Source organism: Acomys russatus, chromosome 31 (assembly GCF_903995435.1).
Source record: "Acomys russatus chromosome 31, mAcoRus1.1, whole genome shotgun sequence".
NCBI lineage: Eukaryota > Metazoa > Chordata > Mammalia > Rodentia > Muridae > Acomys > Acomys russatus.
Genome location: NC_067167.1, coordinates 13,902,331 through 13,922,816, shown reverse-complemented (window position 1 = coordinate 13,922,816; position 20,486 = coordinate 13,902,331). Strand labels below are relative to the sequence as shown.

Genomic DNA, 20,486 nt, shown 5'->3' with positions numbered 1-20,486 from the left:
TTCTTTGACGTTGAATCAGCAAGTGTTAAGTTGCTCACTTAGGCTCCTATGGGAGCCACGGATTCTCACAGAGAATAGCAGAGGCCTGGGAGCCAAGCGAACAGCACCTCGGGGACTGTGTAAAGATTGCGACAGAAATATTTAAGTAAATGGCTAACATAATAAATCTCTAACAAGGCTTGTGCGGGGCAACTTGCGTTTTTTCAACATTATCAGTGTGCATTTGTTGCTTTAAAGCTAAGGCGAACAAAAGTACTGGTCAGCAGCAAAAAACTCAAGGACCGAAATAGAAGCGTGAGTCTTGTAAGAAAGTTTGCAGAGCATCTACACTATACCAAGGACGTGCACATCATCTCACTCCATCCTCACAATCCTGTGTAAGTTTCATCATTACTCCTCTCACTTTGTTCATGGGAGGAGGGGGAGTCTTAACCTAGTAGCCCAGCTAGCCATTCTTTCAGAAACAAGAAACACCGTTTACTTTTTGTCTGCTTCCCTGTCATCACTGGCTGCGTTTGTGGGAGTCACAGAGCTTCCGGGGGCAGTTCTGCTAGCAAGAAGCAGGCCCAGGGCATTAAAGCTGGACCTGCCAGGCTGGTAAAGTAGAAGCATTTAATCATATAAAACTCACAGCTACATTCTCGTTTACGTCAGGAAAAAAAGAAAGAAAGAAAGAAAGAAAGAAAGAAAGAAAGAACGCTCCCGAAACCCCCAGAGCTGGGGAGTGAAGACAGGGTATGGCAGAGCTGCGTGCCCAGCCCAAAGCTTTCTGTTTCGACATCTTACAAAGATGCAGAGGCAGAGATTCAGACTGCCTGCTACTGTGCTCTAATGAATGTGACCTCACTTTCTCTTTTATAGGGGGGGGGGCAGGCAGCTTTGGATAGCTCCTTCTGAGATTAGCAATCTTTCAGTAGACAGCTTCGAAGGCAGGTAATTTAGTTCAGTTTTCATTCCGGGGCTTAGATACCTGTGTGGTGAGGTAAATGCATCTTCTGGTTTCGCAGTCACGAAAATGGCCGAGGAATACTATTTCCCAGAGTATAATATTGTGGATATTATTTTCAGGTTCCCGATACAGGGCAATCCTGAGATACCATCTGCTAGGAAAGAACTGCAGGCTGTTTAGGAGGAACGTGAACTACTGTTTTTTTTTTTTTTTCTCTCCCTGGGTTAAGTGCTCTGCACTCTTGAAATATCTGAGACCTCTAGGTCATTTTTTATAACTGCACCACCTCTAGGGAATGAATGGAAACTTAGTCCCGGGTCAGCCTTGGTATCAGCAGGTGGAAACAACTCTGAAAGGCAGCCAGCAGGGAAAGTTGCTGTCCATGGTAGCCAGTATCGTGTCTAATTCGGAAGGCCTAGGGAACTCACACCCCGAATACTAGGTGTCTGTGAATTAACTTCAGTGTGGTACTAATGGAATCGCGCGAGGACCTCCAGGTGTGCACACTAAAACGTAAATGTATTGGGGGAGGGGGAGGGGCTGGAGATCCCAGCCTCAGCAGATGGGAGCGCTGGCTGCTCTGGCAGAAGACTGAAGTTTTGTTCCCAGCAGGCACATAGTAATCTCACAGCGGTGTCTAACTCCACTTCCAGGGAATTTGATGCCCTCTTCCGGCCTCTTCAGGCACCAGGTATGCATGTGATGCACATATGTACATGCACAAAGGCAAAGCACTCTTACGCATAAAATGCCTTACTTGGGAGAAGGCAGAGGCAGGTGCGTCTATGTGAGTTCAAGGACAGCCTGGTCTACAGAGAGAGTTTGAGGACAACCAGGGTTCCACGGAGAAACCCTGTCTTGAAATACAAACACACACACACACACACACACACACACAGTTATATATATATATATATATATATGGCACATATACATATATGTATACATATATAAACATATGTATTGGTGTTATCCCCCCACTACTTGAAGGAAAATATTAAATAATTCAGAGAAGAAAAGACAGTTTGCTCTGAACTAAAATAGAGCCTATTCATTGACATTTCAGACATTTTTATATTCCAGAAAAGCTTCAAGATGAAGCCTTGAAAAAAGCACAGCGAGACTAAGTCCTTGGCTAATGAGACCTGCTCCATCCTTATTGGAGGCAGCACCAAGCCATGAATTCTTGGCCACGTGTCCAAACACTTATCGTGGTATTATGGCACCCCAGAAAATTCAGGGTCAGAATTCCTTTTCTCTTTCATAATGAATCCCCCCTCACCCCACTAAAAAGCCATTCAAGTTCTCATTTATAGCACTTGAAATTTGGAGATTGTAAAACATCATGTTTCTCATTTTTAAAATACTCTATGCATTTTAAGTAATGCAGTGTTCCTTGCAAAATGATACAGTTTAGAAAGAAAAAAAAAAAAAAACCTTTCATGATGCCAACACTCGTTCTATGTGTAACCCCAGAGAAAAACAGAACACTTGTTTCAATACAGGAGGTCATCAAGAATGTAACCTTTCTTTGTGTTAAAAAAAAAAAAAAAAAAAAAAAAAAAGACCCAGAGGACCAAATTGATGACTCCAGAGATGGTGGTAGTTTTCCCAAGAAATGTGTAAAACACTGATCTAAGGTGCCTTTGTAGACATTTAGAGAAACAACGTCTAATATCTTAACTGTGCACGCTGCACAGTTTGGCTCCGAAATGTGGAACTGTTGTCTGTGGATTCAAGTTACGGCGACCCCGCTTATACGCTCTGCGCTCTTTCATACTCTACCTAAGTTTCCTGAGCCTCACCACTCCAATCAGTAAGACGACTGTGACAATGAATGGAAGCTCTCTCAGAGAGAGTGGTAGCTATGAGAAAAGCAAAGTAACTACGCATAATGGTCCTTTTGGTGTGGTAGCCTGGCTGGCTGAAAACTCGCAGTCATTCAAACACTAGCATCGGTGTTGCAGAGGTGTTTTGAGATGTAATTAAAGACCATGGGCATTAAGGAGATTGCCTTAGATGATCTGATTCATTCAGAACTCTGAAAGCAGAGCTGAAGATTCCCTGAAGAAAGGAGTGTGGCCGTTGGAGCATGCTTCCAAGAGTTCAGGGTACCCTTCCTAACTGCTTTGTTTATAGACTTCACACTTAACCGGTGAGCCCCGTTCACACAGGCTGATCCTTTGCATCACATTTCCTACCAGATCCTCTCCTCTGCCTGAACCCTGACTGTGCCACCAGGTATGGCAAACCAGTAACAACAGTGTCTGCGATAAAAGAAAGAACTGGAAAAGTTAGCTAAATTAAATTTTTAGAAATAAATTTCTAAACATCTCTCACAGTAGTGTTTGATTTAAAAAGGAAAAAAAAGGACCTTTGAGGATCAGGAAGAGATGGCTCAGTGGTTAAGAGCACTGGCTGCTCTTGCAGAGGACCTAGGCGTGATTCCCAACACCCACACGGTGGCTCACAACTAACTGTAACTCCAGTTCCAGGGGATCTGATGTCCTTTTCTGGCCCCTGCAGGCACTACATGCATGTGGTACACAGACCTACATGCTGGCAAAACCCCAGTATACATACAATAAAAGTAAATAAACCTTTATAAAAGAGCTTTGAATGGGATAGGGGTATTTAACAATTAGTGCCAGTGACCGTTACCCCAATTAGAAAGGGATTTAGTGTTTTAATAAAATTTCCAGAACGTGGAAAGCATGCCAATAGGGTTGGTGATCCCATCTGGAGCTCTGTGTGTGTGTGTGTGTGTGTGTGTGTGTGTGTGTGTGTGTGTGTGTGTGTGTGTGAATTGTGCAAGTGGAGTGTGGGCTTCCTGGAGGGAGAAGATAATGCAAAGGCAGGCATTCCTCTCCCAACAGACCCTGTAGGTTTACTGCCTAAAACCGGGATGAGTGCAGAATTCTCTGAAATAATACAGACTTATGCATGACTTAGTCTTCATCCAGATAGCATTATATACCCAGGAGAACGGCTTTGAGGTCTTATAGAAAAATATACCCACATATAAGCACTGCAGTAAAAATATTTTTTTTTTGTCATCTCAATGTTAGCTTGTCCTTGTACTTTACATATTTGTGTCTTAGATTTTTGTCATCTGTTTTGAGCATTTTTTTTTTTTTTAAGTAAGGGAAAACACTTTCTGAATATCATTGAAAAACATGCATGGCACAAATGCAAATATTCAGAACTGCATCTGTCCTTCAGAATTGTAATGCAAAGTTTCCAAAATAAGCCTGGATATGCATCAGATAAGTAAGCAAACATCATTGAGGTGGTCTCAGGACTAGGGTTAAAAGGCAAGGAAGCCACAAGACTGCACCTTTCAGCCTTGTAGCAAAGGCAAAGTTGGAACCAGCCTTACAAATGCATGTTCTTAATGGTGTGCGTGCATGCATGTACATTTGTGTGCATGAAGCATAGAGAGCTGTCCTGGGATTCTTAATACCTCATTAGTGATTTTTTTCAAAGATATTGATTGGAAATACTTTTACATATTATTTATGCCTCTGATTCACATAATGAGGCGGCTGTTCAGTGATGGGAATTTAAGTCAGAGTGAGGCTCTAATTTCGTGGGACACTTACAATTTGTCATTATGAATTTCATGACATGTAACTCCCCTTGGGAATGATCTTATATTTCTTCCCCTCTGAATTGGCCGAGGAAGTACCTTTTTGTTGACAGAGTAAGATTTCTTCCGTTAATATTGCATTCGTCATTTAAAAATCATTATTTTAGTTATAGATCTCCTTGTAAGAATGTGTGGGGTCTTGCTTATGTGGTCTTGCTTATGTGGTCTTGAATATTTATGTACAGCTGTTTTGGCAAATGGGCCTTAAGAAATGTACTGAAGAAGTGATAGAAAGCTTAGGACCTGATGAGTTCTAGTTGCCCTCCAACTAGAAACAAGGGAACCAGATATTATAAATGTGGAGCTCTGAAGAGAGAGACAAGTCTACTATCAGCAGATTCCTGGTAGTTGGAAGGCCTGGGAGTAAATCATCATCAACTGTCAACCATGGTTACCTACTGAATAAAGTGAGGAACTAATGTTTGAAGTCAGAACTTTGGACAGCGACCACATTGTTCATCCTATATTCATTCTTTCTTTCTTTTTTCTTTCTTTCTTTCCTTCCTTCCTTCCTCCTTCTTCTTCTCCTCCTCCTCCTTCTTCTTCTTTTTCTTATTCTTATTCTTATTTTTCACCATAAAAATCTCAGTAGATTAGAAAAGTTGGGAAATCCCACCCACAAATCTTTCCAACACCGTGGATACATTTCTAGTATACAGATGTTCTGCTTAACTATGACACTGCAGAGAGAAGTGAACAATCAGTATGGATTTAGAATCTCCGCCCTGTGGAATTTTACCTCTCAGGATGTAGGGAGCAGGGCTTGGGATTCTGATGTGTTTTGACAGAGAGCACGGGACAAAAATAAGAGGAGACGAAGGAGACTGAAAGGGGCCAGGAGGGAGAGTGTGTGATGTGGAAGCAACAGCATGAAGCGTCAGGCTCGGGAGAGTCAGGCACCGGGGATGCCTTTGGTGATGAACAGCCCTACGTGGTCCTTAGTGATGCTTGCCCACCGTACAAGCAGCACTGTGCTTCCTTGAATGCAAGGCTTGTTTACAAGTAACGTGCAGACTGACTCCTGCATGCAAGGATGCTGTTATGTTTACTGCCCTGTCATGCTCTCGTGGTGGGGAAAATCCCTTTCTTTAGATGGCAAATTTTAAGACAACTTACAGACCTGCCCATTAACCTCGGTATATTCACAGATCTCACTACGAAGCTGAAACAAGCCAGAGTGAGCAGAAGGGACTTAACACTTTTTTTCTGAAGGCAAGCAGGCTTGGAATCCAGGGGGAATGAATGTAGACACCGAGGCCCATCTGCTGGAAATGTTCTGCCCCAGTCTCCTGAATGAAGACCTAGGGACTTTTAAATTTTTTTTTGCATGTTAACTACATCCAGGGCCAGAACCATGTGCAGCTCTACTGAGCCATAGCTAAGCCCTCTGCTTGCAGCTTTACAATCAATCCCTGGGACTTAGTCTCAGCTGCAAAACACAGGTGGTAAGTACTTTACCCTTTTAACACCTTTAACAAACAAAGCAGCCATGTGTGCACAAAAGACACAGCTACTTCCAAGGCAGGCTGACCAAGGTTTGGATAAACTTTTTCACTTAGTGACCACCTACCCCAATTTTCTTAGGACAGTCCTTCTTAAACGGGTCAGACTCTACGGTCTGCTTTTTGGTAGGTAGGAAAACACAGTTTAAGGCACAGCAGAGACTCACTCAGGGAATTCCCGAGGACGGTACACAATACGGAAAAAGTCCCAGTCTCATTCCAACCCACTCTCTGTTATAATAAATCTTGAGCAACTGCTTAACCTTGATGCACCTCCCCCCCCCAGTCTCTATATCTAAAATAAGGGTGACTGGTTTTTAAGGATATTGCTTAAGGATGAAAGGAGCGCACCCATGTGACAATCTAGCATCATGCCTATGGCACGGCAATTACTCATCCAGAGAATTAATTCATCCTAGTAGTAATTCATAAGTCTTCAGAATCAGGGAGCCAGTCTACTTTATCACTAGACCTAAGCAGCCAAGCTCACCCCTCTCCCCCGCTCCCCCCCCCCCCCACCAGCACCGTCTCCCATGCTTATTAGCTGAGCAAATGAGGACAGGGTGAACACACCTCAGAAAACCTTTGCACTGCAGACAAGTAACAAAAATCTCATTTTTCCCCTTAATGGGATTTGGCAGAGGGATAAAACAGTTTTGACATTTGTCGTTGGCTATAGATAACATTATAACTATCTAGCAATGTATAGTAGATATATTGAAATATGTTAGAAGAACAAAAGGAAAGAAGAATTACAAAATAAGTGTAGTAATAAGTAGGTGGGACCAGGTGAGAGGGTTCTATCAGTTATGTACTGTGGTTCATTTGCGGAGGGGCAGGGCAGGGACTCCTCTGGGGCCATTGAGAAAGACACAATCTCTTTCCACTGGGTTTTATGAGTTGATGGTCCTAGCATTGCCCAGGCAGTGTTCAGGACAATCTAGTGGGGGAGTGTCTGCCTGTGGGAGAAGCTGGGGCAGAATCAAGAAAAAAACAGAGACGTAGAGTGAGAGACTAGGTATAGTTGTGGGTTCCCATGATTCCAGAACTGAGGAGGCTGAAGAAGGAGACCTACAAATTCCAGGCCCGAGACTCTTATTTCAAGAAACTAATCAGTTTGAACAAACAAAAATTAAGAGGTGGGGAGAGACTGGGAAGATGGTTCAGTCAATAAAACGCTTGCCCGGGGACTTGAATTCAGACCTCTAGAACCAATGTAAAAGTCAGGTATGGCAGTGTGTGCTACAATCCCAAGACAGGGGAGCTAGAGGGTCCTGGGGGCCACTGGCCTGCCAGTCTAGCCAAATCAGTAAGTCCCAGGTTCAGCGAGAAACTCTCTCAAAATATAATACAAAGAGTAACAGGTGTCAGCATCCATTGTTGGCACTGGCTCTGTGTGGGTGCCCTACCCCTACCCAATATGGACAGAGAGACCTAGGGATTCCAGTGATAGTTTTTGAGGCTCAGGATATGGTGATGTATCTTTATCTATCACATGAGCTCATAAATTTCTCATCTTGCTAGGCCATTTTTTTCTTTTTCTTTTGGTTTTTTTGAGACAGGGTTTCTCTGTGTAGCCTTGGCTGTCCTGGACTCACTTTGTAGACCAGGCTGGCCTCGAACTCACAGGGATCCACCTGCCTCTGCCTCCCTGAATGCTGAGATTAAAGGCATGCCCCACCATGCCCGGCTTGTGCCATTTTTGAGTACTGTTCCTGGCACTGAAAGTGTCCTGACTGACTCGAATGGAAACCTAGCCTAAGCATGACCATCTTCTTTTGTCGCCAGTGAGATGTCTTGTCAGCTCCTAACAAGGTATACAGCCAGAGCCTGGATCCTTCCAGCAACACGAGATCATCACCAGTTGAAGAAATCTAGTATGGGTTTTCTTTTTTCTTTTTTTTTTTTTTTTTTTGGACTTTCACCATGACAGATTTGTGTGCCGAGTGAATATTTCTTGGCTGAATTTACTGCTTATTTCATACACACCAGAGGCCTCATCCTATGTTATAATAACAAGCACAGAATTATCTCATTTAATTCTCAAAATCACCTTGAGATATAAATACTAATTTGGAAGACACTCAAAAAAAAATCTGTACTCAACTCCGCACCAGCTTTACTCCTGGGCAGACCTCTCTTACAACCTGGCCCTCAACACCACTTGGCAATGCCAGCTCACCACTGCAGAAAATGCGGTGGAAGAGCCCTCCTCTTTCCTGGGAGTTCCAGAAGAATCCCTGTTCTAACCCCCTTTTTATTTTTTGTTTGTTTGTTTATTTATTTATTTATTTATTTATTTATTTTTTTGGTTTTTCGAGACAGGGTTTCTCTGTGTAGCCTTGGCCATCCTGGACTCACTTTGTAGACCAGGCTGGCCTCGAACTCACAGCGATCCACCTGCCTCTGCCTCCCGAGTGCTGGGATTAAAGGCGTGCGCCACCACGCCCGGCTAACCCCCTTTTTAAATGAATTACTGTGGATGAGTGATGGAGCACCCTCGCTCGCCAGGGGATCACAGATTTACTCCATGGTTAGCTTTTGAGGGAACATCAGGGGCTGATGCAAGGGTGGAGATGGTGTAAAGAGGTGAGGCGAAAGCCGGGTAATCGGAAGCAGCGTATGAGTGACTGGGTGGAGGGTGAGGGTTAGACGGGAAGGCACACATTCAAATGGACCCTAGAAATGAGCTGTGTGGAGCAAGAACGGCGAGAAGCAACTTGAGCAGGTGAAGAGGAATGTTCTGGTTACCCTGGTAAATTGAAAGATAGGTCAGTAATTCCAAGGGCACTTGACAGCTCTACAAACGTCACTAAGAATTGAACTGAGTCTTGTCGGATATGAGGAAACCATCAAGAACAGAACCAGATGCACCGCTAAAACAAATATATATATATTTGGGTTTTGGTTTTGTTTGTTTGTTTGTTTGTTTTCGAGACATTGTCTGTGTATCTTTGGCTGTCCTGGACTCCTTTCGTAGAGCAGGCTGGCCTCAAACTCGCAGCAACCCGCCTGCCTCTGCCTCCCGAGTGCTGGGATTAAAAGCGTGTACCACCACGCCCGGCAAGGATGGTTTTTGGTGGAGACCTGCAGTGACAGGACAAGTCAGAATTACAGGTTTATGGCACCACAGTTGTCTTCACTCTTTGCCCTTCCTTTATGTGTCCCAGGAAGCAGAAAGCGAGGGCAGAAAACTCACCCTGAGAATGTAGCCCAGTTCTCCTGAGCCACAGGTCCCGGAACGACAGGGACATGCTCACTGGTGGAAGAGGCTTCCGACGTGGGAGGAGGTACTCAGGGAAGGATTATATCTCTCATGTACCTGTTGTGTCCTGGGCCCTTCACATGCCTTGCTTCAATAATCCTACAGAGCCAATGCCATGGCTTTACTACTGTTTCTTTCCAGACGAAGAAATTGTGGGGGACCTGAGAAGTTCGGAGTTATTTCCCTAGGGTTGGAGAGATGGCTCAGCGGCTAAGGAGGCTGGTGGCTGCTCACAGCCATGTGTGATGGAATCTGATTCTCTCGGTGTGCGTGAAAACAGAGCACTCATATACGTAAAATAAAGAGGTAAATCTTTTAAAAACTCCAGAAAATAGTATATTTTTAAAAGAGACATATTTCCCTAAATAATCAGTAGCTATGGTGGTTCCTCCTTATGCACTGGGAAGTCCATTCCAAGCCCCGATGGGTGCCTGGAATCAAAGCCAATCCCAGCCCCATATGAACTGTTTGCTCCTCTTCTACATATGTAAACGCCCTAATTGAGCACAGCGAGAGATTAACAACGGGAACAGTGAAATATGCTGCAATGAGAGTTACTTAAAATTTACTGATTGCCTATTTATGGAGTTTCCCACTTAATGTATCTGGAGCACAGCTGACTGAAGGTAACAGAAACCCGGAGGGAGGAACTACTACTGGATGAGATTCCACCTCATGATATATCCAAGCGTGCATCCAATCTTTGACATCATCTAGGAAGTTGGAGTGGCACTAATATTGCTCTTGTTACAGCAATTGTGCCCAAAGAATGTCACTGGCTCAAGGTCACACTAGGTAAGCCGAAGGAGAGAGAGAGAGTGAGAGAGAGAGAGGGAGGGAGGGAGGGAGGGAGGGAGGGAAGGGAGAGGGAGAGGGAGAGGGAGAGGGAGAGAGAGAGAGAGAGAGAGAGAGAGAGAGAGAGAGAGAGAGAGAGAGAGAGACAGAGACAGAGACAGAGAGAGAGAGAGGAGGGAGGGAGGGAGGGAGGGAGCAGGGAGAGGGCAGAGGAGAGAGTAGAGAGAGAGAGAGAGAGAGACAGAGACAGAGATGAGAGCGAGCAGAGAGGGGAGGGAGGGCGGAGAGAGGGGAGGAGAGGGAGAGGGAGAGGGAGAGGGACGAGGGAGAGAGAGGGAGAGAGAGAGAGAGAGAGAGAGAGCGAGAGAGAGAGAGAGAGAGAGACAAGACCGAGACCAGAGAGAGGAGGTGAGGGAGGGAGGAGGGAGGGAGGAGAGGGAAGGGAGAGGAGGAGAGAGAGAGCGAGAGAGAGGACAGCGAGAGAGCAGCGCATGACCGAGACAGAGACAGAGACAGAGACAGAGAGAGAGAGAGAGAGAGAGGAGGGAGGGAGGGAGGAGGGAGAGTGCAGAGACGAGAGAGGAGAGAGGAGGGAGAGAGCGATATAGAGGATCAGAGAAGAGAGAGAGAGACAGAGACAGGGAGGGAGGGAGGGAGGGAGGGAGAGGGAAAGGGAGAGGGAGAGGGAGAGGGAGAGGGAGAGGGAGAGGGGAGAGGGAGAGGGAGAGGGAGAGGGAGAGGGAGAGCGCTAAAAATTCCCAGCTACAAGTCTCATGTATTTCCCCATAACTCCTTCCTGGAACAAATGGCTAAAAGCTGGCCTTTGCCCAAACAAGGACAGTATTAGCATGGCCATAAAAAATGTTCCTTCCCTCCAGCCTTTCCCCAGCTCCACGTCTGATAATGACTGTTTTCTCTCTCATTGTCTCACAGCACAAAGACTCCAAAGGAAACCAAAACATAGGTCTACATCCCTGGAATTTCTGACTGTAGGTGGAGGGGACCTCAGCCCCTTCCTATTGAACAGCAGGGTGTGGCCTGCCATTCAAGGTTTGAGAATCTATTTTATCTCCTAGGTCCTTACAGAGACAGGTTCCTGGATAAAATGAGCCCAGAGACCCTTCAGGATAATAAGGACTCTCTGAACAGAAGTAATGAGGAAAGCCCATTAACTCTTTCAGGCCATTAGGCTATCATTTAGTAAATTACTACTTTCCTCCAAATGGTTCCTAGTGGGTATGGAGGGTGAAAATATCCTAATTTGCCTCTTCCATCTCTCAGCTGCGCCCTCCAATTATGACAGAGCTCTAGAAGCTGATTAACAACTGCTTTTTCCCGAATCATCGGACACACTTACATATAGGAAAACACCCTGCTCCATATGTAAGGCGCAGGGTTGGGGGCTTCTTCCAAGAAGTGGTGAGGGTGCCCTCTGCTTTAGCAGCCTAGCATAACGTATGCGTGGAAGATGGACCATAAAGAACCTTTTCCAGCCGCGGTGGGCAGAGAGGAGCAGATGCTGCCAGAAGCCCAGGGCCAGGAGTTCCCTTCTCTCTTGTAGAAGGGAAGGGAATGGTTTTGGTTTGGGAAGTCCGCAGCATCCCTGCCACGGGTTGTCCATGGGAGACGCACTTGAAGGGCAAGACATTCCCTGAAGACCAGCTTGTCACTCGGAGTGCGTGAGCGCTGTCAGTGCACCGAACTGAGAACAATTCTCCTCCCTGGTGGGGAGATAAAAGTGCTGGCACTCTCCTTTGCACTTATAAAGCTGGGGCTACTAAGTAAAAAGCCCTATAAACTTCCGAGGGCCCAATATTACTACCTAATGAGAGTGATAGCGATAATGCTTTGCATTTATGCAGCATTAAAAGATTTGGAAGCACATGCGTATTGCTGATATTTCGAATTTGTTTTATGTCTCCCCCCCCGCCCTAACTTTATTGAAATACAATTGGCAAATAAAACTTGTCGAGGTGTATATTGTGAAACGACTCCCATAAAGAAGCATATTCATCATCCTGCATTGTTTTCCTTTCCTCTACTTCTTCCTCTGTATATATTGAGAATATTTATGACACGGTGAATTTCAAGGACACAATACATTATTATCAATGAGTTATTATGCTGTAGGTTTGGGTCTCCAAATTTAATTCATCTTTTTCTTCTTTTTTTTGTGTGTGCATGTGTTGTGTGTATACGGCATATGTACACATGTGTGTGCAGGTGCACATGCCTGTGTGTGTGCATCCAAAGGCCAGAGGAAACCAGAAGTCCTCTTATCACCCTCCCCTTTACTTTTTGACACACAGTCTTTTGATGAACTAGATGCCCCCTGTTCCGACAGATACCTTCAAGTTCCTGGAATCCACCTGTCTCCAACCCCACGTAATGCCTGGGTTACAGGTCTAGGCAGCGGTGCCTGACTTTTTTATGTGTGTACTGGGGATTCGAACTTGGTCTTAGGGGTTTACAGCAAGTGCTCTTACCCACTGAGCCATTGCCCAGCTCCTTTATGCATCTTATATCATCAGGTTTGTACGCTTAGACCAATGTCTTATTTGTGTATTCATTGTTGATCAGGTTGGCTTTGTGGCCATGCGCTACGGTCATCTCAGAGGGCCTATGGTGGCTGGTCTTGATGGCCAGTGTTACGGGACTGAGAATTACCCAGAAGGCACTGGGCGATTCTGTGAGAGTGTTTCCAGAGATTAGCTGGGGATGGCAGGGAGGCCTGCTCTCATAGAGGTGAGGGGAAAAAAAAAAATCAATGTGTACGTGCCTGCCTTAGTTGCTCCTCTCTGCCATGTCTGTTACTGCCACTGCCATCCTTGGCTGCCATTACCTTTCAACTTCTTTGGCCTTGCAATGTGGAAAAGAGATACCAGCAGTTCTTTAGGGGACTCTCAAACTTTCAGCACTGTCTTGGGATTACTGAAGCATTCTCGGTGTGTTCTGTCTTTTCAGTGAGCAGATAGCCGTTGGTGGACTCCCTAAACCCTATCAATGTAAGGCAATCCAATAAATACCTCTTATATACACACTCAGTCGGTTCTGTTCATTTACAGAACGGCCTAATACAGGGCCAATGTTTAGACCACGGCCCAGTTATTCTGAATAATTTCGATGTTGAATTTATCTTTTGTAAGTGCAGTTTGATGTGACATGGGGCCACCTGCTGGTGCTTGGAGTGTACCAATGCCTGTGTGGTCTTGGGATGAATCCAGCAGCCTGGTATCTAACCTGTGCTCATGCATGGCATCTTCTCTCCTGCTTGTCTCAGAACCATTTGCTACTTCTCGAGCAGGCAGCACTTAGTTGGCATTAACAGGAGTTGAGGGTGGTTGGCCTGCGTTCAGTACTTTTTCTGCCTCTTTCCTTGGTGTTGGTATATCGACAGAGCCCACCCTGTGGCTTCTTGGGGGTAAGCATGGTAGTGGCTATCCTCGCCCATAATTTCAGCATCTCGGTTTTGCTCACTAGGCAACTCAACACAGAACTCTCACCCATTCCTAAGCCAAGTACCTTGCACATCCAGTCTAGAGATTACAATCCGCATGATGGGTAGTCATTTGTCTGCTGTTGGTCTTGGAGAGACAGAGGTGTGGGAAGGGGAAACTGGATCTCCTGGCCCTGGCTACGTTTTCACCGGACCTTTCAAACTATATAGCTCGCGCTATGGCTGAAATTCCTTGTGCCTGTGTGAGACAGACAGGAAAAGGATGCTCCTGGTACTATGTTCATTTCTGCCATTATCACTTCTAGAGGGAGCTGCCATTGCCTTCTATGTGACTTGTAGCAGGAGCAGCCCTTACCAACCCATCATCTAATAAAATCCCTAGAACAAAAATTCAGAAGGCCTTATGTAGACACTGAGATGATTCCCTAACTGGTCCGTGTCTTCGTCTCCTCATTTATAAAACTGGCAAAGTGACGCATACTCAGGAAGGCAGCCGGAGAAATGAGCTCTGACGGTGTGTGAATCAAGAAGTGGGAGCACTTTGCTTGTCCACACTGTCCCACCACTGTACCTGTTTGGAAGAAATATGTTGGTGCACTGTTCGAAGGGTAGAGTGAGAGATCGTGATGACACGGAGGACCTGCTCAGCTTGTGCACATCTGACATGAGGTTTGGATCGCTCCAAGATGGAAGAGCGTCCGTGAGGACAAGGTCTTCATGGGTGAGGTGAGGCAGGGGAGGGGAGGAGATAGCAATGACAATGTGGTCTCTTGTGAGTCGGAATAACGCGTGGAGCTTTAAATGAATTGTTTGCACGAGGATTTAAATTGCACATTCCCACCTGGCCACCTTGACGAAACCTTCAGCGAAGGCAAAGGAAAGCCGACTACTGCTCCTGCGTGCGATTAGATTACCAGAGGGGAAGGGGGTTGGTGTCTCGCAGAGATGCTGAGATCCATGTCCATGTTGGCACAAATGGAAACAGACAGCGTGTGCTGGAAGATGAGCGCGGAAGCTGATGCCGAGTTATAACCTCGGCCCTGGGCCATTCATTTCCTCTTAGTGTTCTCTGCACGGAGGGTGTGGGGGTGCCTTAACAGCAACTCCCACATGCTGTGCTTAGTTCATAGTCTTCTGCGAGCCCCTCCCCATCAGGCTTAGCACGCAGCAGACACCTAAATGTTAGTGCTGATCGATACGGTCAGTGCATACCAATGGGAAGAAACCGGCACAGTTTAGTGCGATCGTTTCAATGACCCTGTGATGTAGGGACCAGTCCTCTCCCACTCACTGATGAGTCTGAGGAAGCAGAAAGAGGCTAAGATACTTGGCTGGTATCTACTAAGATAGCTAAAGAATGGCACAGGCTCATCTTCAATACAGATTGCGTCCCCGCCCAGATTGCTTCCCCCCCCCCCCATAGGCTCCTCTAGCATCCTTTTTTTGTGGTTGGTCATTACCCATCTATGTGTGGTTTTAAATGCCACTAACATAAGGGAATTCAAGACAAAGTGACTATAGGCATTCTTCCAGAACTAAGAGTTGAGAGATGGGGGCGGGCGGGGGGGGAGAAGAGTAAACACTGCAGCAATGGTACACAGCACATCTCAGTCACCCTCAGATGACCGTAGAATTATTTGTATAGTCACTGGACTGGAATGGCACCAGAAAAAGGAAAGTTGTGCAGGTAGTTGCAACCCATCGTGCAAGGAAAAAAAAAAAAAAAAAAAAAAAGCTGCCTCCGATGTGTCTGAAAGCAAGGCTCTTTCTTCAGCCAAGTCAAGCTCAAAGAAGCCCATGAATAATTGGCTGCAGCTACCCTTTAAGCAAGTGCCAGCTCTCTCTGTTCAGGTTGATGTATCTCCAAACCTCAGGGAGCCTTGAATCAAGCTGCCGGCAGCCAATGGGCTTGCGAGCATTCATAACCAGACAGGTGTTGCTGATCCATCAAACTAATTAGCAGCCTGTGGGCCACAGTTAGCTGGAAAGGTAGAGGTTTTTTTTTGTTTTTTTTTTAACTCTCTTCCTGACAGACTCTGTGCATTCTGAACAGTGCTCTGTCAGTCGACCCGCAAAGAAGGAAGCACGGAGGATCCAAAGGAGGGAGGCAGGAAAAGGAAAACATGTTTTCTTTCAGTGGAAACGGACTGGCAAAAGAAGTCAACTGTGATTCACAAAAAGATGCACTCACGCACGCACACATAACATTTGGTCTTTCTTCACTTTACTCAGAACATGACCACTGCCATAGAATGGGCAGTCAGGAACTGCTGGATTTCATTGATAATGATATAATGATGTTTAATAAACAAATAAAAAACAAGAGGAGAAAATGGGACAGGATTACAAAAGGAGCAAGATATATATATCTATCTATCTTTTGGGCACCTAAAATGTATTCAGACATATTCAGTCATCTGGTTCCCCAAAGGGCAGAGGCAACAGCATCAGCTTCCACTGCAAACAGAGAGGACGTGATGAGAGTTCAGAAAATGGAAGTCTGACTTTAACCAGGACAGGAAGGGGATGGAACACACGGGGAACGTGTCATTGAAAATTGGCCAGACTTACAATCCAGGGTGCAGCCCAACAGAGAATACAGTATTTCTAGTGAATTCGTAGGAATGTTGTCAATAGTACATTTAGAACTAACGTCAAGCCAATGCGGCTCCAAATGTCTCTACTGATATAAGGGAAATGTCCCACAGCCATTTGTTCAATATTTATGACTTCAGTGAGGTTTTGTTTATCCTAGATCCGAGGATCCCCAGTGCAACTTTTCCAGCCTAGGGTCTAGAGATAGGAGATAGTGAGTGTCCCCAACTCTTGAGGGAGCCAAACAGGAACATCTGAGAAGATGGAAGGCAAGATGCTGGCAGAAGCTTTCAAGACAAACATTAACATGTACAGAGATGCCTGCATGGGCTCAGAGTCAACATATGGAGAACCGAGGAAGGGATTCAATGGAAGCTGGGTTTCAGTGGCACCCCTAACACCACCATCTGGAGACAAATTCCGTGACAGAGATTTTTTTCCCCTCAAATCTGTGACATCTTACCGATGAACTTTATGTTGACGACAAGATGCTCGCCAAGGTTCTCTTGAACTACACTCTTCAAGTGTATGCTGACTGATCCTGGGGCTAAAAAAAATGTAGTAATGCTTTGATTTGGGGACAGATGTCATTGCATTTGTAGAATTAAAGAACAAAGGTGATGAGACTGAGATGATTCCAGCATCTTCAGGGACCTAAGGAAAGCATTGTGCAACCGGAGGAGGTTAGGAAACACTTGTAGCATGTCAGCTCTATTTTGGGGAAATGACATCTACATGTAGAGAGATTACCAGCACAAAATCTTCCCCCACATATTTACTAAGTTAAATCTTACTGAGTAGTTCCTTAGGGAGAGCACTGCTGTGAGCTGGATTACTTTTCCTGTAAGAAATTAATGCGGCTACCTTGCCTGTAATCAATTTAAGGACTGTGATCTTTTAATGGATTGTGGCAGGTGATTCAGGGTCAATATACTACTGAAGTCATGCCAAATGATAGTTCTGTGTAATACCTCCTGTAGCATTGTGTATGCGATGCAGCCAAGGCACAAGTCCGTTCTATGGCCACCCACGTATCTCGTCTGTCCGGCTCTACCAACATAGCGTCTGCACTTCCTCCCATCCCTGAAAACAGCCTGTAGTCTTTAGTTTAGTCGGAGCTAACCACGTGACTGCTTCCCGAGTAAATCAGGTACTATCAGCCAGGCGAGGGATAACTAACTACATGACCCAGTCCTACTATGATCTACCCTCCAGCTTCCACTCAGGGATTGCATCACCATTTGCTCTGCCTCCAGGAATGCTGTCGGTGCGGCCCTTGCCTGTGGGACTGTCTTTAACCAGTTTTCTGCCCGGATAATTGTTCTTCTTGTGAATGCTCTCCTTAGAAGTGTTTCCCGACAACTCGGTCAACACTGCTACCTATCTGGTGCCCAGTAAATGCTCTACCAGTTACATTCACTTCTCACTGGGGCCCTGTGAGGTAGGGGCTGTTGTGATCTCTACTTAGAATAGAGACCTTTAAAGATGGGGTGGTAAGAAGCTTATTTACAGTCATGGATAAGTAGCGGAGTTAGGGCAGCCTGGCCCCAGGATGTCTGTTCACTACTTCTCTGAGCATAGGGAGCCTAGGCTATACCACAGTGGCCAGGAGCATAGACCACCAGAGAAAAGGCTGTCCCTACACTACAGTCCCACTGTAACCCTCGTCTTTCTGTGGTCTCTAACTTCAACGGATCCCACAGCACTCAGCCTGGGCATTATTTTTCCTCCAATTAAGCCTTCCTGTTTTCAACCATGCCCTAGATTGTAGTGTGTAGGTATCCTCCATTGTCCACACTAATTCCCCTATACTAGACCCCTTGTCAGACCACATGCTTGTCTAACTGTCTGCTGAACACAGTCTCTTAACTCTTGAGAGACTCATAAATAGCCTCATCTGTTAGTATGCATAGCAGTGTCTGGCCATGGTGCCCCACTGCTTAACAAATATTTGTCTGGACAATAAATGGATGGGATGCTGTTGCGGTGCATTGTCACTCTGTAGCTCTGGCTTCCAGCTTTTAGAGATTTATTCATTTTAATCTATGTGTATGTGCATGTGTCTGTGCTTGGGCATGCAAGTGCCCTCAGAGGCCAGAAGAGGATATTGGATCCCCTTGGAGCTCGCACCACAGGCTGTTGTGTGAGCCTCCTGACATGATTTTGAGGAACTGAACTCTGGTCCTTTGCAAGAGCAACAATCGTCCTTAACAGCGTGCCCAATTCTCGAGCCTCGTGGCTTCCAACCTCTACAAGTAAATTAAGAACAAATGGTCCATCAGAAATCCCTGAGGAATCCCGACAAATGCTTGGCTCCAGTTCAGAAAGAAGCTGGATTTCTTTCTACTTCAGGAGGTCAACACAAAATGACCTGAAATTCATTTGTCCTCATGGCTCAGATCTATAGACCTTCAGGCTGGAAGTATCCTTGGAGATCACTTAATCCAGGTATTGCAAACTGGTGGCCTTAGAGACTTTTTTTTTTTTTTTTTTTTGCCACACACCACTATTTATTTCTATTTTTAAAATGAGGACCCTTTAGGTGGGGAATGTTTTTATTTGCCCACATTCCATGTCATATCCTGTCTTAAGCACCATGTCACTCGTTGGTATCATCCGAGGCATTCAGTATGAAATGTTCAATTTGCACAACCCACATTTTCCGTACTGTACAGCAAAGCTTCTGAGTCTGTACCAAGGGGATAGCCATTTTTCTCATTAACTTATTCCTCTTACATGGCTATCTCATTTCAGATGTGGCAAGACGACCAGTCATCTTGCTGAATCTAGCTCTGCGTTTTACTCAAGACCCTCTGCGCTCAGGACATCCTCTGTAGGGTTCACGGGTGGTACTGAAGTAGACACGGACCCCCCTAATCCAATAAAATCAGAGGACTTAGAAAGAGGAGAGACACGTGTAGAAGGGAAATGGCCTGAGGAAACACAAGATGAAGGCAATCATCTAATAGCCAAGGAGAGAGGCCCACGGCACCAATCCCATAGACACCCATGGTTGGTTTTAGACATCTACCTTTGGGAACTGTGAGGATGCATTTTGGTTGTCTGTGGGCTTTGTTTTGATAGCCCTAGCAAATAACACAGTGCTCAGAAATAGTCTCAAGAAAAAAAATGTGTGAATGAATAAGCGAGGGTTAATTTTCCCAATGAACCCTAGTGAAGGTGAGACGCTTGCCAGAAACATAGTGGTGCATTAGCAGAGCCAAGCCTTAAATCCTGCTTTTCTGCCTCCCTACCTGGCTCTCGGCTACCACAGCACGCAGCACTGCCCAAGAGGTCTGCAAACACAAGGGTCCCTGGAGGCCCTGCCTTCCTACTGAGTGCCAACCTCCTCCTCCTCCACACAGTCACATCCCGCTCCCTGACGTTACTCATGCATGTTTGCCAATGCTCCGATCTTCTCTCAGAGGAAAGCCCCTGTAAGACTCTCCCATTATTCCGGAAGTAATAAAAGCTTGTAGTCATAATATATGTGAGGAAAAGAATGATTCATTGCTGAGCATCAAACCATGGGGAGCAATCTAAGGCTTAAAGCAGCGATCAGCTAAGTCATGATGAGCCACAGTGGAATAGACAAAGCCTCAGTGGACTGATCCAAAAGAACAGCACACTTAACCGAGCTCATGTTGCTGAGTATCTTCTGCATCTGTGCGGGGCTGCTCCCCATCTTGACAGCCCTATTAAGAAGTGATTAAAAAAAAGGGGGTGGCAGGAAAGAGCAGCCTACCAACTACTCCATGCAGAAAGATGGGCTTTCAAGTTGCTCCCTAGGCAGGGGACATGTTTATAAAGGCATGTTAGGAGGGGGTCATGTATAGTCAGGCACCACCTGACAGGTCAAGAATAGAGTTTTTCTCTTCAGAATGGAATTACAGAGCAACATTGGGCATGGGAGACTAAGAGCTGTCATAGCTTATACCCAAAATATAAAAAAAAAAAAAAAAAAAAAAAAAAACGACGGCATGGGCCATTAAATCGCAAGACAGGATTAGCAAGGCAGGTACGTGGCTGGGGTGAAACTCTCATGGCTGGAGTCACAGGGATGCCCCTCACCTCCATGACTCTTGATTTGAGTTTCGTCCTTAGAGAGCAGCACATCACCCTTCATTCACGTGTTAAAAGATCCTGAATGCTTGTGACCATGCTCTCAATGATAATATAAATGTTTACATGCCATTATTACGTAAGTACTGGCAAATGGTGTTACCTAACCCTTACGACAACTAGTTTAACTACTGTTGCTACCATTTTACACC

At 45.5% G+C, this 20,486-nt stretch overlaps 1 protein-coding gene across 16 annotated transcripts in view; it reads right to left on the bottom strand.

The window, feature by feature from the left end:
• Anks1b (ankyrin repeat and sterile alpha motif domain containing 1B) overlaps positions 1 to 20,486 on the bottom strand; it is a 1,021,560-nt gene that overhangs the window by 144,292 nt on the left and 856,782 nt on the right. The gene's annotated exons all lie outside the window — the stretch shown is intronic.